This window comes from Heteronotia binoei, chromosome 11 (assembly GCF_032191835.1).
Source record: "Heteronotia binoei isolate CCM8104 ecotype False Entrance Well chromosome 11, APGP_CSIRO_Hbin_v1, whole genome shotgun sequence".
Classification (NCBI taxonomy): Eukaryota; Metazoa; Chordata; class Lepidosauria; order Squamata; family Gekkonidae; genus Heteronotia; species Heteronotia binoei.
The window spans coordinates 19,252,762-19,270,740 of NC_083233.1; positions in this window are offsets into that span (position 1 = coordinate 19,252,762).

Sequence of the window (17,979 nt, forward strand, 5' to 3'; positions counted from 1 at the left end):
TATATATATATATATATATATATATATATATTTATCTAACCCCATCTTGAAGCTGGCTATGCTTGTAGCTGCCATCACCTCCTGTGGCAGTGAATTCCACATGTTAATCACCCTTTGGGTGAAGAAGTACTTCCTTTTAACCTGACTGCTCAGCAATTTCATTGAATGCCCATGAGTTCTTGTATTGTAAGAAAGGGAGAAAAGGACTTCTTTCTCTGCTTTCTCCATCCCATGCATAATCTTGTAAACCTCTATCATGTCACCCTGCAGTTGACATTTCTCCAAGCTAAAGAGCCCCAAGCGTTTTAACCTTTTTTCATAGGGAAAGTGTTCCAAACCTTTAATCATTCTAGTTGCTCTTTTCTGCACTTTTTCCAATGCTATAATATCCTTTTTGAGGTGCGGTGACCAGAATTGTACACAGTATTCCAAATGAGACCGCACCATCGATTTATACAGGGGCATTATGATACTGGCTGATTTGTATTCAATTCCCTTCCTAATAATTCTCAGCATGGCATTGGCCTTTTTTATTGCAATCACACACTGTCTTGACATTTTCAGTGAGTTATCTACCACAACCCCAAGATCTCTCTGTTGGTCAGTCTCTGCCAGTTCACACCCCATCAACTTGTATTTGTAGCTGGGATTTTTGGCCCCAATGTGCATAACTTTGCACTTGGCCACATTGAACCTCATCTGCCACGTTGACGCCCACTCATCCAGACTCAACAGATCCCTTTGGAGTGCCTCACAATCCTCTCTGGTTCTCACCATCCTGAAAAATTTAGTGTCATCTGCAAACTTGGCCATTTCACTGCTTACTCCCAACTCCAAATCACGTATGAACAAGTTAAAGAGCATGGGACCCAGTACTGAGCCCTGCGGCACCCCACTGCTTACCATCCTCCACTGCGAAGACTGCCCATTTATACTCACTCTCTGCTTCCTATTAATTAGCTAGTTATTGATCCACAAGAGGACCTTTTACTCCATGACTCTTGAACTTACCAAAGAGCCTCCCCCTGTTTTCCTCCTCCCATTTCCTCCCCCTTCCTCGCCCCTCCCCGACACAGCCTTGCCACTTCCTCCTCCCTGTTTTCACCATTTTAAGGCTGGGGAAAGGGCCGTGAAGCTCCTCCCAGGCCACCCACCCCGGGAAGGAGGCAAGGGCAGCATCCCTCGCCGCTGCTGCTGTGGTTTTCCCGGTCAATCAGCTGATCATCGGTGGGGATGTCAGCCTGGGAGGTGCTTCACCACCACTTCCCTAGCCTTAAAATGGTGAAAACAGGGGAGGGGGGGAGGAGGTGACATGGGGGGGGGAGTAGCAAGGCTGTGGGAGGGCAGCAAGGCTGCGTGGCCCATTGCAAATAGGCTGCGATCTGGCACCGGTCCCTGGCCTGGGGGTTGGGGACCCCTGATTTAAATTTAAATGCTTCCGGGGAGGAAGGGGGGGAATCAGGGCTTGGAGTGCAAATGTGCATACCTCCTGACTTCTTCTGCAAAGCATTTAAAGGTATCCTTTAAATGCTTTTGGGAAGAAGTGTGGGGGGTGCCTTTTGCAGGCGCACGCCACCCCCTGCTTCTCCCCCAAAGCCATTCCAATGTGGCTACGGCATTTAACCGAGAGAAGAGTGTCATTTGTTCATTCACAGTCATTTCTCCTTGACTGTAGCATAACACAGGTGAATCAGTGCCGGTGGATGCGAGCATCTTCAGCGCCCGTTTGTCTGGCACTTCGAGTGACAATGTGCAAGTTTAATTTAGAACCTCTCACAATAGGGAACAGAAACATTTCTCTGCTGCAGAAGGATCAAACACCTGGGGGGGGGGCAGGAAGGCTTGAACCCCCTCCCCTTTAGCTGCAGAAAAGTCGTATGTTTACAGGGAATAAAATATACTTTTGAGTCAAGAATAAATTCTTCTCTGAATGCTGAGACACATGCAGAGGGCTTCTCCCCTCACTTCACAGCAGGGTTCCCCATAGGGCTGTCAAGCCCCCGGTCCATGTGGGCGTTCCCCCACCCAGGAGGTTTCCAACCCACCAGCCCACATTGGGCCGGCAGGGGGAACCTCCCCCTACATCGCTGGCATGATGACATCACCCGGAAATGATGTCATCGCACCGGCAGCATCACACAGTGGCCACTCTAGGCGCTTCCGGGAAAACTTTGGTTTCCCTGAACGCTCTAGTCATTTAGGAGGAGAAACTCTATAGTACAATGCTCCAGAACGCGGGGGACTTGGCAACCCTAGTTCCCCACTCTCATGTGGAAAATTCCTGGTGATCTAGGGGCAGTGCATGAGGAAGGCAGGATCAGGGAAGGGAAGGGATGTAATGCCATCCAGTGTGCCCCACAAGGTGCCTTTCCCTCAAGAAGAACTAATCTCTGCAGTCTGAAGATCAGCTGTAATCCAGAGCGAATGCCAAGCCCCCACCACCAGGAAGTTGGTAACCAGGGTTCCCTCTAAGCTGAGTGAGCGTGAACTAGCTCACAGCTTTTTAGCCTCCAGCTCACAGATTTTTGTCTTAGCTCAGGAGGAATGACCCCAGAGCACAAAAATTTATGCAGTAGCTCACAACTTTAATGCCGGTAGCTCACAAAGTAGAATTTTTTCCTCACAAGACTCCACGGCTTGGAGAAACGTTGACTGAGGGGTGACATGATAGAGGTTTAGAAGATTATGTATGGGATAGAGAAGGTAGAGAAAGAAGTACTTTTCTTCCTTTCTCACAATATGAGCTCATGGACATTCAATGAAATTGCTGAGCAGTCGAGTTAGAACTGATAAAAGGAAGTATTTATTCACCCAAAGGGTGATTAACACATGGAATTCACTGCCACAGGAAGTGGTGACAATTGCCAGCATAGATAGCTTCAAGAGGGGATTGGATAAACAAATGGAGCAGAGGTCCATCAGTGGCTATTAGCCACAGCATATTGATGGAAATCTCTGTCTGGAGCAGTGATGCTCTGTATTCTTGGTGCTTGAGGGGGGGCACCAGTGGGGAGGCCCCCACTGATGGACCTTCTGATGGCACATGGTTTTTGGCCACTGTGTGACACATTGTGTTGGACAGGATGGGCCATGGCCTGATCCAACATGGCTTCTCTTATGTTCACACCTTATATGGACAATTGATGGGTATATTTATTCATTTCCTTAAGGCATCTGGTGGTCAGAACTGGTTGTTCTGTTTCTCTTACGTGAGGAACTTTTAGTCTGGGAGATTGATCCTTTACAATGTCTGACTCAGAACATTAAAACGGATGATGTTTCACAGCACGTCAATCATTGGTCCTTCTGGCTCAGTGTTGCCTACTCCTATTGCCACTCCTAAGAATAGAGAAGCAGTAAGAAATAGGTTGCAACAGGAGTTTTCCTGTTGAGGACACTCCTTAAAAAGTTGTCTGGTCCTATTTACATTGACATAAACTTCAAAAAGAAGTTAAAGATTCTGTTTCTTAACAGAGCCAGTTTGGTGTAGTGGTTAAGTGAGTGGACTCTTATCTGGGAGAACCGGGTTTGATTCCCCACTCCTCCACTTGCACCTGCTGGAATGGCCTTGGGTCAGCCATAACTCTGGCAGAGGTTGTCCTTGAAAGGGCAGCTGCTGTGAGAGCCCTCTCAGCCCCACCCACCTCACAGGGTGTCTGCTGTGGGGGGAGAAGATATAGGAGATTGTAAGCCGCTGAGTCTCTGATTTAGAGAGAAGGGCGGGGTATAAATCTGCAATTCTTCTTCTTCTTCTAAGAACCCATACTATGTGGACCCTTCTAGCCCAGTGGTTTTCCATGCCATTTAGAAAACCCTGAGATTACTGGAATAGTATGTTTGGGACAGTGATACTCGGTATTCATGGTGCTGGGAGGGGTGGGGGGGGGAGGCAAGAGTGGGAAGGTTTCTGAAGTTCTGGGCAGAAAAAATATCTAGTTTTTCAGCAAAAAATATCTACAGTGTTTCAGTGTCCATAAAGTGCCAAAAGTTGGAATCAATAGTTGGACATCCAACTATTGATTCAATTGCATTGTATTGATCCAATGCAATAAAGTGCTTGCACAAAAAAATCTTTACAGCCTTTCAATGTCCATAAAGTGCCAAAAGTTGGAATCAATAGTTGGATGTCCACTTTATGGACATTGGCACTTCAAGGACATTGAAAGACTAGAGATTTTTTTTGCACAGTGCTTCATTGTATTGGATCACTGTAAGCTTCATCACCTTTAAAGATACATTGTAATGTGGCAATGCATATATATGCTTTAAGTTTTCTATACTTTAGACCAGGGGTCCTCAAACTTTTTAAATAGGGGGCCAGTTCACTGTCCCTCAGACTGTTGGAGGGCCGGACTGCCGTTATTGTACAAGGCCGCGGGCCGTCAGTTCTCCGTCTTCTGCATCTCTCTCATTTCCCCACACCACACACCCCGGCCTGGGAACTCACCTCACCTCGGTATCACCTCACACTCTGTCTCCGCCGCCTCAGCCCAGTGCCGGAAGTGTGCATTGCTAACGCGAGTTTAGGTCGAATGTCACTTCCGGCCTGATTTTGCCATAACCCGGCGGGCCGCATAAACGTCCTCAGTGGGCCGCATCTGGCCCGCGGGCCGTAGTTTGAGGACCCCTGCTTTAGACTCTCATACTTACCACTAAAAGTGTCATTGACTAAATAAGTTTGATCACTGCTATTTAAAAATATTGGCATTAGTAATTCCTGGTTCTGTTCAGTTCCTTTAGTCTTTGGAAGCCAACTGATTGAGTCCCAGAAAGAGCATATGGAAGTGGAAGCAGGAACCTGTTCTTCTCACCCCTCCTTTTGGGGAGTGGGGCTGTGGGTGGTTGTGGCCTCCCAAGTGCCAGGCCCAGAGAAGCTGCCCCTGTTGCCCATTGGCTAAAACTTCCCATTTCTCCAAGCCTCGAAAGCTAGCGGTGTCCTGGTCCTCACTTACCTTAGAGACCACTACTAGGCCTTCTCAAGAGAACGTGGTCGGTACATGCATGCTTAGATCTCACCGCTTCGCTGAACATTCATTGTTTGCAAAGTAAGCTTATTCTGACTGGCTGGGGAAAGTGCAGTGACATCAAAATAAATTAAAGCAACATCTCTGCTTGTGGCCAAAGAGATCAATGAGTGGTTGTCATCGATGAAAATATGGAAAAAAAATCTAATGAGATGCGCATTGCTGAAATGCTCAGAATATGTTGTCTTAACATAGGGATTGTTCAGTCATACCTCGTTTCCTCTCTAGCTGAGGGATCATTATCCTCTTCACAGGAATTAAAAATAATTACAAGGTGAAAATGGGGAGGTTTTTATATATATATATATATTGAGAAATCAAACCAAATGAGACTGTAGGAGTTTTGGGTTTACAACTCCCAAGCATTTCCTCCTTCCCCCCCAGACTGCATTGTCTGATTGAATCTGGACCAAGAAAGGATGGATTTAACTCTTCCCTCCTTCACTACTTTCTTGACATGAACTGGTCCCTGAGAGTTGCTGTTTGCCACTGTTCTTTACCTGTAAATCCCCCCAGTGAAGAGGAAGGGAACAAGACTGTAACCGCTCTGAGACTCTGAGAGAAGGGTGGGGTATAAATCCAATCTCTTCCTCCTCCTGCTCAGCAATTTCATCGAATGCCCACGAGTTCTTGTATTGTGAGAAAGGGAGAAAAGTACTGCTTTCTCTACCTTCTCCATCCCATGCATAAGCTTGTAAATCTCTATAATGTCACCCCGCAGTTGACGTTTCTCCAAGCTAAAGAGCCCCAAGCGTTTTAACCTTTCTTCATACGGAAAGTGTTAAGTGTAGCACCTTAACTTAATTTTAATTTATAATAGCTGTTTTATCTATTGTAACTAACCTATGTAACCTAATTGTATCTTAACCTGTTTTGTCTTGATTGTATTTTATTCAAATCATGGTTGTCCCATGTCTGTGAGCCGCCCTGAGCCTGCCTTTGGCGGGGGAGGGCGGGATACAAAAATAAATTTACTTTACTTACTTACTTTACTTACAAACCTTTAATCATTCTAGTTGCCCTTTTCTGCACTTTTTCCAACGGTGTAATATCCTTTTTGAGGTGCGGTGACCAGAATTGCACACAGTATTCCAAATGAGACCGCACCATCGATTTATACAGGGGCATTATGATACTGGCTGATTTGTTTTTAATCCCCTTCCTAATAATTCCCAGCATGGCGTTGGCCTTTTTTATTGCAATCGCACACTGTCTTGACATTTTCAGTGAGTTATCTACCATGACCCCAAGATCTCTCTCTTGGTCAGTCTCTGCCAGTTCACACCCCATCAACTTGTATTTGTATGTGCATTACCTTGCACTTGGCCACATTGAACCTCATCTGCCACATTGATGCCCACTCACCCAGCCTCAACAGATCCCTTTGGAGTAAGAACATCAGAACATAAGAGAAGCTATGTTGGATCAGGCCAACGGCCCATCAAGTCCAACACTCTGTGTCACACAGTGGCAAAAAATTTTATATGCACACATACACTGTGGCTAATAGCCACTGATGGACCTCTGCTCCATATTTTTATCTAAACCCTTCTTGAAGGTGGCTATACTTGTGGCCGCCACCACCTCCTGTGGCAGTGAATTCCACATGTTAATCACCCTTTGGGTGAAGAAGTACTTCCTTTTATCCGTTTTAACCTTTCTGCTCAGCAATTTCATCGAATGCCCACGAGTTCTTGTATTGTGAGAAAGGGAGAAAAGTACTTCTTTCTCTACTTTCTCCATCCCATGCATTATCTTGTAAACCTCTATCATGTCACCCCACAGTCGACGTTTCTCCAAGCTAAAGAGTCCCAAGCGTTTCAACCTTTCTTCATAGGGAAAGTGCTCCAGCCCTTTAATCATTCTAGTTGCCCTTCTCTGGACTTTCTCCAATGCTATAATATCCTTTTTGAGGTGCGGCGACCAGAATTGCACACAGTACTCCAAATGAGACCGCACCATCGATTTATACAGGGGCATTATGATACTGGCTGATTTGTTTTCAATTCCCTTCCTAATAATTCCCAGCATGGTGTTGGCCTTTTTTATTGCAAACGCACACTGTCTTGACATTTTCAGTGAGTTATCTACCACGACCCCAAGATCTCTCTGTTGGTCAGTCTCTGCCAGTTCACAACCCATCAACTTGTATTTGTAGCTGGGATTCTTGGCCCCAATGTGCATTACTTTGCACTTGGCCACATTGAACCGCATCTGCCACGTTGACGCCCACTCACAATGGGTGGAGTGGAGTTCCTCACAATCCTCTCTGGTTCTCACCACCCTGAACAATTTAGTGTCATCCGCAAACTTGGCCACTTCACTGCTCACTTCACTGCTCACTCCCAACTCTAAATCATTTATGAACAAGTTAAAGAGCATAGGACCCAGTACCGAGCCCTGCGGCACTGCTTACCATCCTCCACTGCGAAGACTGCCCATTTATACTCACTCTCTGCTTCCTATTACTCAGCCAGTTTTTGATCCACAAGAGGACCTGTCCTTTTACTCCATGACTCTCAAGCTTTCTAAGGAGCCTTTGATGAGGAACTTTATCAAAAGCTTTCTGGAAGTCAAGGTAAACATTGGGTCTCCTTTGTCCACATGTTTGTTCACCCCCTCAAAGAAATGTAACAGGTTAGTGAGGCAAGATCTTCCCTTGCAGAACCCATGCTGAGTCTTCCTCAATAACCCGTGTTCATCAATGTGCCTACTCATTCTGTCCTTGATAATGGTTTCTACCAACTCTCCCGGTATTGAAGTCAGACTGACTGCCCTGTAATTTCCCGGGTCTCCTCTGGAACCCTTTTTAAAGATGGGGTGACATTTGCTACCTTCCAGTCCTCAGGAACGAAGGCAGATTTCAATGAAAGATTACAGATTTTTGTTAGAAGATCCACAAGTTCAACTTTGAGTTCTTTCAGAACTCTCGGATGTATGCCATCCGGACCCGGTGACTTATTAGTTTTTAATTTGTCTATCAGTTGTAGGACCTCCTCTTTTGTCACCTCAATCTGACTCAGGTCTTTCAATACCCCTTCCAAAATTAGTGGTTCTGGGGTGGGCAAAAAGTTCTCATCTTCCACAGTGAAGACGGAGGCAAAAAATTCATTTAGCTTCTCAGCCATTTCCCTATCCTCCTTCAGTAATCCTTTTACCCCATGGTCATCCAAGAGCCCCACTGCCTCCCTGGCTGGTTTCCTACTTCTAATATATTTGAAGAAAGTTTTATTGTTGGTCTTTATGTTTTTTGCAATATGCTCCTCATAGTCCCTTTTTGCCTGCCTGATCACAGTCTTGCATTTGATTTGCCACAGCTTGTGTTCCCTTTTACTAATCTCACTTGGACTGGTTTTCCACCGCTTAAAGGAGTCCTTCTTACCTTTTACAGCTTCCATTACTTTGTTTGTTAACCACGCAGGCCTTTTCTTATGCCTGTTTGTGCCTTTCCTAACTTGTGGTATGTATTTTATCTGAGCTTCTAGGATTATAGTTTTAAATAGCATCCAAGCTTCCCCAAGGGTTTTGACCGTATGTACCTTTCCTTTCAGTTGCCTCCTCACATGCCTCCTCATCTCAGTGTATTTACCCCTTTTAAAGTTAAACGTGGTTGTGGTGGTCTTTTTGGACAACTCCCTATTTATACAAACGGTGAAATCAATAACATTATGGTCACTGCTCCCAAGTGGCGCAATCGCTTTTACATCTCTCACCAAGTCTTGGGCATTACTTAGGACCAAATCCAGGATCGCCCCACACCTGGTAGGTTCTGAGACCATCTGCTCCATAGCACAGTCATTGAGAGCATCAAGAAACTCAATCTCTTTCTCTCGACCAGAACACATATTGACCCAATCAATCTGCGGGTAGTTAAAATCACCTATTACGACACAGTTTTTACGTTTAGCCGCTATCTTTAAGCCTTTCATCATATTATAATCGGGGAGTACCTCACAATCCTCTCTGGTTCTCACCACCCTGAACAATTTAGTGTCATCTGCAAACTTGGCCACTTCACTGCTTACTCTCAACTCCAAATCATTTATGAAGAAGTTAATGATCATGGGACCCAGTACTGAGCCCTGTGACACTCCACTGCTTATCATCCTCCACTGTGAAGACTGCCCATTTATACTCACTCTCTGCTATTAATGAGCCAGTTTTTGATCCACAAGAGGACCTGTCCTTTTACTCCATGACTCTCGAGCTTACTAAGGAGCCTTTGATGAGGAACTTTATCAAAAGCTTTCTGGAAGTCAAGGTAAACAACATCCATTGGGTCTCCTTTGTCCACGTGCTTGTTCACCCCCTCAAAGAAATGCAACAGGTTAGTGAGGCAAGATCTTCCCTTACAGAACCCATGCTGAGTCTTCCTCAATAACTCGTGTTCATCAATGTGTCTACTCATTCTGTCCTTGATAATAGTTTCTACCAACTTTCCCAGTATTGAAGTCAGACTGACTGGCCTGTAGTCCTTAGGAACGGAGGCAGATTTCAATGAAAGATTACATATTTTTGTCAGAAGATCCACAAGTTCAACTTTGAGTTCTTTCAGAATTCTTGGATGTATGCCATCTGGACCTGGTGACTTATTAGTTTTTAATTTGTCTATCAGTTGTAGGACCTCCTCTCTTGTCACCTCAATCTGACTCAGGTCTTTCAACTCCCCTTCCAATATAAGTGGTTCTGCAGCAGGCAAACACTTCTCATCTTTCACAGTGAAGATGGAGGCAAAAAATGCATTCAGCTTCTCAGCCATTTCTCTATCCTCCTTCAGTTATCCTTTGACCCCTTGGTCATCCAAGGGCCCCACTGCCTCCCTGGCTGGTTTCCTGCTTCTAATATATTTGAAGAAATTTGTATTGTTGGTCTTTATGTTTTTTGCAATATGCTCCTCATAGTCCCTTTTTGCCTGCCTGATCACAGTCTTGCATTTGATTTGCCACAGCATGTGTTCCCTTTTATTAATCTCACTTGGACTAGCTTTCCACCGCTTAAAGGAGTCCTTCTTACCTTTTACAGCTTCCATTACTAGCAGGAGTTCCTTTGCATATTAGGCCACACACCTCTGATGTAGCAATCCTCCAAGAGCTTACAAGGCTCTTTTATGTAAGCTCTTGGAGGATTGGCAACATCAGGGTGTGTGGCCTAATATGCAAAGGAGCTGTTGCTAGAATTCCACCCCTGAATAAATCATACCTCTTCTTTGCTTAAATTTGCAGCTCTAAGATAAGGGAGCGCATCACATTTTTGTCTGATAGAGTCGAGCATAAAAACAAGTTGCAAAACTTCTCAAATGCCTAATCGTGAACACGTGTCGGCAGGTCTACTTTGAATTCTACTACAATCTATTCAGTGGAGTTTACTCCCATGAAAGTGTCCTTAGAATTGCACTGTCAATCTGAGATCCCCCGTCAGCTTGATCCCCAGGTTAAATGGCCTCCAAGACTCCCCCCCTTCCACATTTAAATGACTATAACATAGTGGGTTCAACGCATGGAAGAGACGAGGTAGCAGTAATCATAGCTCTTTACCGAGTTACAGCATGGTAGTGGCTAAGACTGGCAAACTGGACCAAAGGGGCCAACTATATACAGTCCTGGGTTCCCGCGCTAGGATGCCATTGGATCATTTGAACCAGCAGTGGGTTTCTTGTTGGACCATGGCAACAGGGATTTGGATCCTACTGCCCATTGTTCCTGAGTCCCCAAGCTCAGTCCTAGGGCTCCAATGAGCCAGGCAGGAACACTGATAAAGGACATCCACATTAATCCACATACACAACAATGACCCTGCATTAAACTTGCTGTCGCATTTTGGATTTCACCTTGAGCAGGATGCCGATCCCGCTCTGGCTCTCTGAAGTTGCTCTTCTTTCTACCCGACATGGGAATCCCATTTGATTCTCGAGTGCAAGAGCCTGTGGAGTATTCTTCAGTGTGTTGATAATCTGGACTGTAATCACTTGCCTGAACGAGAGCACACCTCTTTCGGGGCCGGCACTTAACAATCTATTATATTGCAATTAAGCTTGGTCATGTTTACACTGCTTGATGATGATACGTAAAGATTAATTTACCTTTCTGTCACTGTTGCAAGGATGTGCCACGTAACCGTCCCATTAAAACACGTTAGCGGCGGCGGCCGTAAAGACTCCAATTATTTTATATTGCCCTAAAGTCTATCTTAATCCATCATTTTATACACGGTTATCTTCATTTATTGGTTTGCCATCTATTTAGGCGAGGGCAATTATTGCACATTATTGGGTATATGTTTTAAACAAGACTGGGCGACTTTCCCATCAAGAAACAATCCCCCCAAACTGCATTCGATTTGCCGCTTCTCCCACGCAGAGCCCAGCAGATAGGGCTTTGTTTATTCCTTTCCCGGAGTCTGACAGCAGAGGTAATCCTCACCAAGGAATGCTGCTACATTGGTTTTGACTTCAAGGGATTGTGCCATGATGCAATTTAAATTGGATCTTCGGAGTGTCAGTCCAATTGAAAATTAAAGAAAAGGAATGCTCACGGCTCCCTTGTCCTCTGAGGCCTGCGGAGAGGAGGGAGGGACGCTTCCGCAGAGAAACCGAAGTGAGCAGTTTTGCAGCCTCCAAGGTTTTTCATTTTCCCGGAAGGATGGAGAGAGTTGCAGGTTCAGCAGAAAGGGAAATTGTCCTTTGCTCCCTTGGAGGGTGCCTTTCTGCATAACGTGCCCTGCTTCCTCTTGACTTTGTGTGGAAGATGGAGCCCCGGCATGGAGAAGGGTTGGCCTCCCCCCGGCTTCTTCTAACATTGGCATGAGAACCTTTGGAAGCCTGGAGCTGCATGGGCCCAGCCAAGGCTTTTTTTTGTGGCAGGAACTCATTTGCTTATTAGGCTACACCCACTTGATCTAGCCAATCCTTCAAGAGCTTACAGGGCCTTACAGGAGCATTGGCTACATCAAGGTTGTGTGACCTACAGGGCCTTACAGGAGGATTGGCTACATCAGGGTTGTGTGACCTAATATGCAAAGGAGTTCCTGCTACAAAAACAAGTCCTGGGCACAGTCAGTTATGGGAGTTTTTCCCTATCCTATCAGCAGAACTGGCCCTAGGGCACATGGCGTCCCAGGCAGGCTCCTTCCCCATCACCATGCTCCTCTGATAAAGGGGCTGGCAGAGTGCAGCGCAGCAGAAGGGAAGGGAGGGGGCTGGCGGCGGTGGCAGGGGATGGAGATAGAAGACGCCTGTGTCCAGTGTTCCCTCAAAGCTGAATCAGCATGAGCTAGCTCACAGATTTTTAGCCTCCAGCTCACACATTTTTGTCCTAGCTCAGGAAGGATAGCCCCAGGCCAGAGCAAACTAATGTATGCAGTAGCTCACAACTTTTAATGCCAGCAGCTCACAAAGAAGAATTGAGAGTCCCTTGGACTGGAAGAAGATCAAATCAGCCAGTCCTAAGGGAAATCAACCCTCACTGTTCCCTGGAAGGTCAGATGCTGAAGCTGAAGCTCAAATACTTTGGCCACCAAATGAGAAGGGAGCACTCACTAGAGAAGATCCTGATGCTGGGAAAGACAGAAGGCAAAAGAAGAAGGGGAATGGCAAAAGATGAGATGGCTGGACAGCATTACTAATGTAACTAACACAAATTTGAGCAGACTTCGGAGGATGGCAGAAGACAGGAGGGCCTGGCGTGACTTGGTCCATGGGGTCGCAAAGAGTTGGACTTGACTGTGCGAATGAACAACAGCTCACAAAGTAGAATTTTTGCTCACAAGACTCTGCAGCTTAGAGGGAACATTGCCTGTGTCTGTGCCAGCCTCCTGTTTTTTGGAGATGCGATTCTACATTTGGAGATGTGAACCTACATTTGGAGATGAGATTCTACATTTCAAGGCTGAGCCTCCACTTGAACGCCACGTGGGATTTCAAAGGAAGCAGGAGAATTGCAAATAAAATACAATACAATACCTTTCTTTGCACTGAGATACTGTGCGCCTGCTCAGGATGCTATCCTGCATTTCAATTAAACCAAAACCCCAGCATGAATCCTTCATTCGTTTTGGAGGGACAGGCAAGGAAGTTGTAACACGCACAACAGAGCAAGATTGACGGAGACATCCAGATAAAAACTGCTGTGCCCATTAGTAGCATCTTTTAAATATATATTTAAAGTATGATCCCCAGTGGTAGCCTGCATCCGTTTCCGAGAAACCCAGCAAAGTTATGAAACATGTTCCAATCTAAGGGTGCCAACTTTGGTGTCAGAATTTCCTGAAGATCTGAGGACAGTGACCAGGGGGGTAGAATTTAGAAGAAGAAGAACTGCAGTTTTATACCCCGCCCTTCTCTCTGAATCAGAGACTCAGAGCGGCTTACAATCTCCTATATCTTCCTCCCCGACAAAAGACACCCTGTGAGGTGGGTGGGGCTGAGAGGGCTCTCCCAGAAGCTGCTCTTTCAAGGACAACTGCAAGAGCTATGGCTGACCCAAGGCCATTCCAGCAGGTGCAAGTGGAGGAGTGGGGAATCAAACCTGGTTCTCCCAGATAAGAGTCCGCACACTTAATCACTACACCAAACTGGCTTTCCCAGCGAGGGTGGAAGGAACTCAGAGGGGATGTGATCTCCATGGTAGACCACAAAATCTGTCCTCGGAAGCTACCATTTCCTCCAGGGAAACTGATCTCTGTAGCTTGGAGATCAGTTATTGCTGGAACTTTGGAGGCTTTTGTATTGTCACCTAGCCTCAGCCTACAGAGGGGGCTGCCAAGGAGTCAGAGAGTAGAGGAGAGAGAGAGGCATGGGACACAGAGCATCCTTCCTTTCTTCCCTACTGCTATCCCTTCAAAGTGTCAATTGCTACTCTTAGGGAACTCCCTTCCTCCTAGCTTGACACCTCTGTCTCAGACAGATTGCCAGATTCTCTATCTTGGCACCATAAGAGCAGGACACACATCTTGCATCCAGGCCTCAGATTCAGCAGGATCTCACAGTAGCGCAGCTCCTGAACCTTTCTGTGGGTTCCTCCTCTTCCTCCCCACCTACCAGGTCCATTGAGTAGTAGGTGCAGCTGCATAACAATCCCTGGATTAGGAGAGCAGGCAACCAGCCAGCCACGAGGAGCTTTGCCACACCCCCAGCAGCCCTCATTAGCCCCTGAAGAAGCCCATGCCACTTTTTCTCCACTTCTTATGTGATTTAGAGCCGGTGGTGGCTTGCTGGCCTTTTGTCTGAGGGCAGCACCCCAGGAGAGCTCCAGGCAAGCAAGGCCTACTTGGGCTGGCTGGAACTCTAACCTGCCCAAGCAGGCCTCACTCACCCAGGGCTCTCCTTTATTGCATCAGGTTGCTTTTGGCTGGGTGGTGGCGGCATATGCTAATGAATTAAGCTAATGAGCTCCACCACCTATTTTCCTACAAAACGACCCCTGCTTGGATCTTTGGACATCCAGCTGGATAGATTAGATATGCTGTCTCTCATTTTTCCTCTCTAGAGGATGGAATCCTTACAGTAAAGCTCCTTATTCATCTGAAGCTGAAGAAGTTTCCACGTAGCTTTTTTTCATACTTGCATACACACGCAGCCCGGGTACCCACATAGCTTGTGCTGTGCTCTGGGCTGGCCCTAGAATGCCTGGCACCCTAGACAAGGCTAACTTCTGGCACCCCCTGCCCTGATAACATCCTCGAGTCACATGGGGGGTGCCCAATTCAGCGCCCCCAGAAGGTTGGCATCCTAGGCAATTGTCTAGTTTGCCTAATGGTAGGGCTGGCCCTCGCTGTGCTCCCAGCCTGGTACACTCTGCTCAATCACACAAATAAGTTGGAGTAATTTCCCTACAGTTGTAATTCCAGGAAAACTGCAGTCCCTGCTCTAATATTTGACGAAGCTTGCAAGAGCAGCATTCTGGAACCTAGTGGGGATATTTAGGACATGATTCTTTATCTGAAGTTCTAACATGATTGAGAACTGCCAAGGCTAGCAGTAATGATGGACCTGTGGTGGGGGGGACACACCCTTTTTAAAGTGTTGCGGTGCTTATAAAAATCCACACACAAATGGATTTCCTCTCCCTTGCCTTTCCAGGAGTAAAAGGAAGGTACATTCCCAACCAGGCCCTCAAAGCTGTAGAAGCGAGCGACTCAAGATGCTTGGATGTGTGGCTGGGGGGGGAGGGGGTGTTCCTTCATCACTCTATGTGTGCATAGGCATTATTTCCTTGAATGGAATGCCCCTCTTTTGAGTTTTGAGTTTGAGCCAGTTTGGCGTAGTTGTTAAGTGTGCGAACTCTTATCTGGGAGAACCGGGTTGGATTCCCCACTCCTCCACTTGCACCCGCTGGAATGGCTCTGGCTCAGCCATAGCTCTAGCAGGAATTGTCCTTGAAAGGGCAGCTGCTGTGAGAGTCGTCTCAGCCCCACCCACCTCACAGAGTATCTGTCATGAGGGGGAGAAGATATAGGAGATTGTAAACCGTTCTGAGTCTGATTCAGAGAGAAGGGTGGGGTATAAATCTGCAGTCCTCATCTTCTTAACCTGAGACCTGCCCTCTGACCCCTTTTTCTCTCACGTTGTCCTCTCCTTTCCTTCACATGGCCTCCTATGGAGGCATGTGTCTCTGCAGGTCTCTCCTGTTGAGACAATGCTCTCATATCCCCACACATGATGCCAGAATAGCTGGTCACTTGTGATAGGGAAAAAAGCCTATCACAAATGACATAGATGTCCACAGACACCAGATACAATGCCAGCTAGGTAACTGATACAGAGTGGGACCAGCCATTGTACCCTTATGCATCCACCATCTTGGAAAATCAGATTCTGCTGTTTTTATTTGTTCTTTATTGCAGAATCGGCAGGCCGGGGTGATGTCATTTGAATGTTTCTTTATCACACACATATACACACTTCTGTCTCTGCTTCTGTCTTGTCCCCCCCCCCCCCTTATTGTTAACATGCACATCCATTATCACTCCAGAACAAAGCACTTGATGGCATTTTCTCCCTTGCCTTCTGTTCATCCTCGACACTTCTCCCTCCCCCATTTATGGAAACCATTTGAACATTTTTTTTAGGAGCTCTTGAGCTGCTTGTCCATAATCCTATCATTTGTTCCCCACTCTCACCTTATAAGTGTATTTGGGAGCAAAATGGCCTTTAAGCTTTGAAGTGTCCTTTAGGGGGTTAAAACGAAATTTCTGATGAACAATTGCCTTGAGTGGCATAATGGTGATTGGCAAAGTGATGGAAGAAGAGGCAAAGCAGCACAATAGTGGCTGATTGTGAAGCTGCATTTATCCTAACAGCCCAAACTTCATTAGCCAGCCATTAGCAAGTTTGCGGGCAAAGGTTTGTATTCCGCCACAGTATGGGGAAACAAGGATTGATTGGACTGGGCTCTTTTGGCAGGGGTGCCAACCAGCAGGAAGCATTTGCACACCTGAATCAGAAAGTCAACACTGCGTTCTCTCCTATCTTGGACTGGATTTTTTTTTTAAATTGGTCGTTGTGAATAATACAGGGAGATGAAAGTTGGAAACAACAAACGGTCATCCTGGAATCTGGTCTCCTAAGTGATGCCTTGTCCTGACTTGGATAGCCCGGGCTAGCCCAATCTCATCGGATCTTGGAAAGAAAGCAGAGTCGCCCCTGGCCTAGTATTTGAAAGTGCCAATACCTCCCCTCTGAGCCCATCTTCATCTGAAACAGCAGAATAGTGGCCAATGCGCCCTCTAAGCCAGGGGTCCCCAACCCCCCGTCCACGGACCAGTACCGGTTTGCGGTCTGTTAACAACCAGGCCATGAGTTGTATCATTATTTCATTATAGATTACAATGTAATACTGATGATGATGATGATGATGATGATGATGATGAAGAAGAAGACATTGGATTTATATCCTCCAAATTTCAGAGTCTCAGAGTGGCTCACAATCTTCTTTACCCTGTGAGGTAGCTGGGGCTGAGAGAGCTCTTATAGCAGCTGCCCTTTCAAGGACAACTCTGCAAGAGCTATGGCTGACCCAAGGCCATTCCAGCAGCTGCAAGTGGAGGAGTAAAGAGCCCGCACACTTAACCACCACACCAAACTAATAGAAATAAAGTGCACAATTGTATCATCCCAAAACCATCACCACCACCACCCCCAATCCATGGAGAAATTGTCTTCCACAAAACCTGTCCCTGGTACCAAAAAGATTGGGAACCGCTGCTCTAAGCTATGGAGTCCTGTGAGCAAAAATTCTACTTTGTGAGCTACTGGCATTAAAATTGAAAGCTACTGCATAAATTAGTGTGCTCTGGGGCCATCCTTCCTGAGCTAAGACAAAAACGTGTACGCTGGAGGCTAAAAAAACCTGTGAGCTAGCTCACACTAACTCAGCTTAGAGGGAACACTGATAGTAGCACTCCTGATTTTCGTAGTTGGGCTTTCTACATTCTTATTTTATTTGCTCTTAAGTTCCTGTTTCTTCCAGTCCCCCACCTCTAGGTCCAGCATGCATTTTGCTCCCTCTAGAGGTCGATTCGATATCAAAAAGCTTTATTTCCAGGTCATCTCCTTGCAGTTTAAATCTGGAGACAGATAAACTGGAAGACCACTAGAGGGAGCAAAACACATATGGAATGGGATCCCCCCCCCCCCCCCGAAGAAACAGGAACTTAACAGCAAGTAAATGAGAATATGGAAAAGCCCCTTATGTAGAAAGTGTGCTGGCAAAAATCAGCCACAGAAGAGGACTTCCAGCATTGCCACAATAGCATCATTCATGCCTATAACAAGCCAAACTACAATTCCCTGGGGAAGGCAGTTTTGTGGTTATCCATTTGCATGCAGCCCCACTCACAGAGATGGACATATGGACATATGAAGCTGCCTTATACTGAATCAGACCCTTGGTCCATCAAAGTCGTCTTCTCAGACTGGCAGCGGCTCTCCAGGGTCTCAAGCTGAGGTTTTTCACACCTA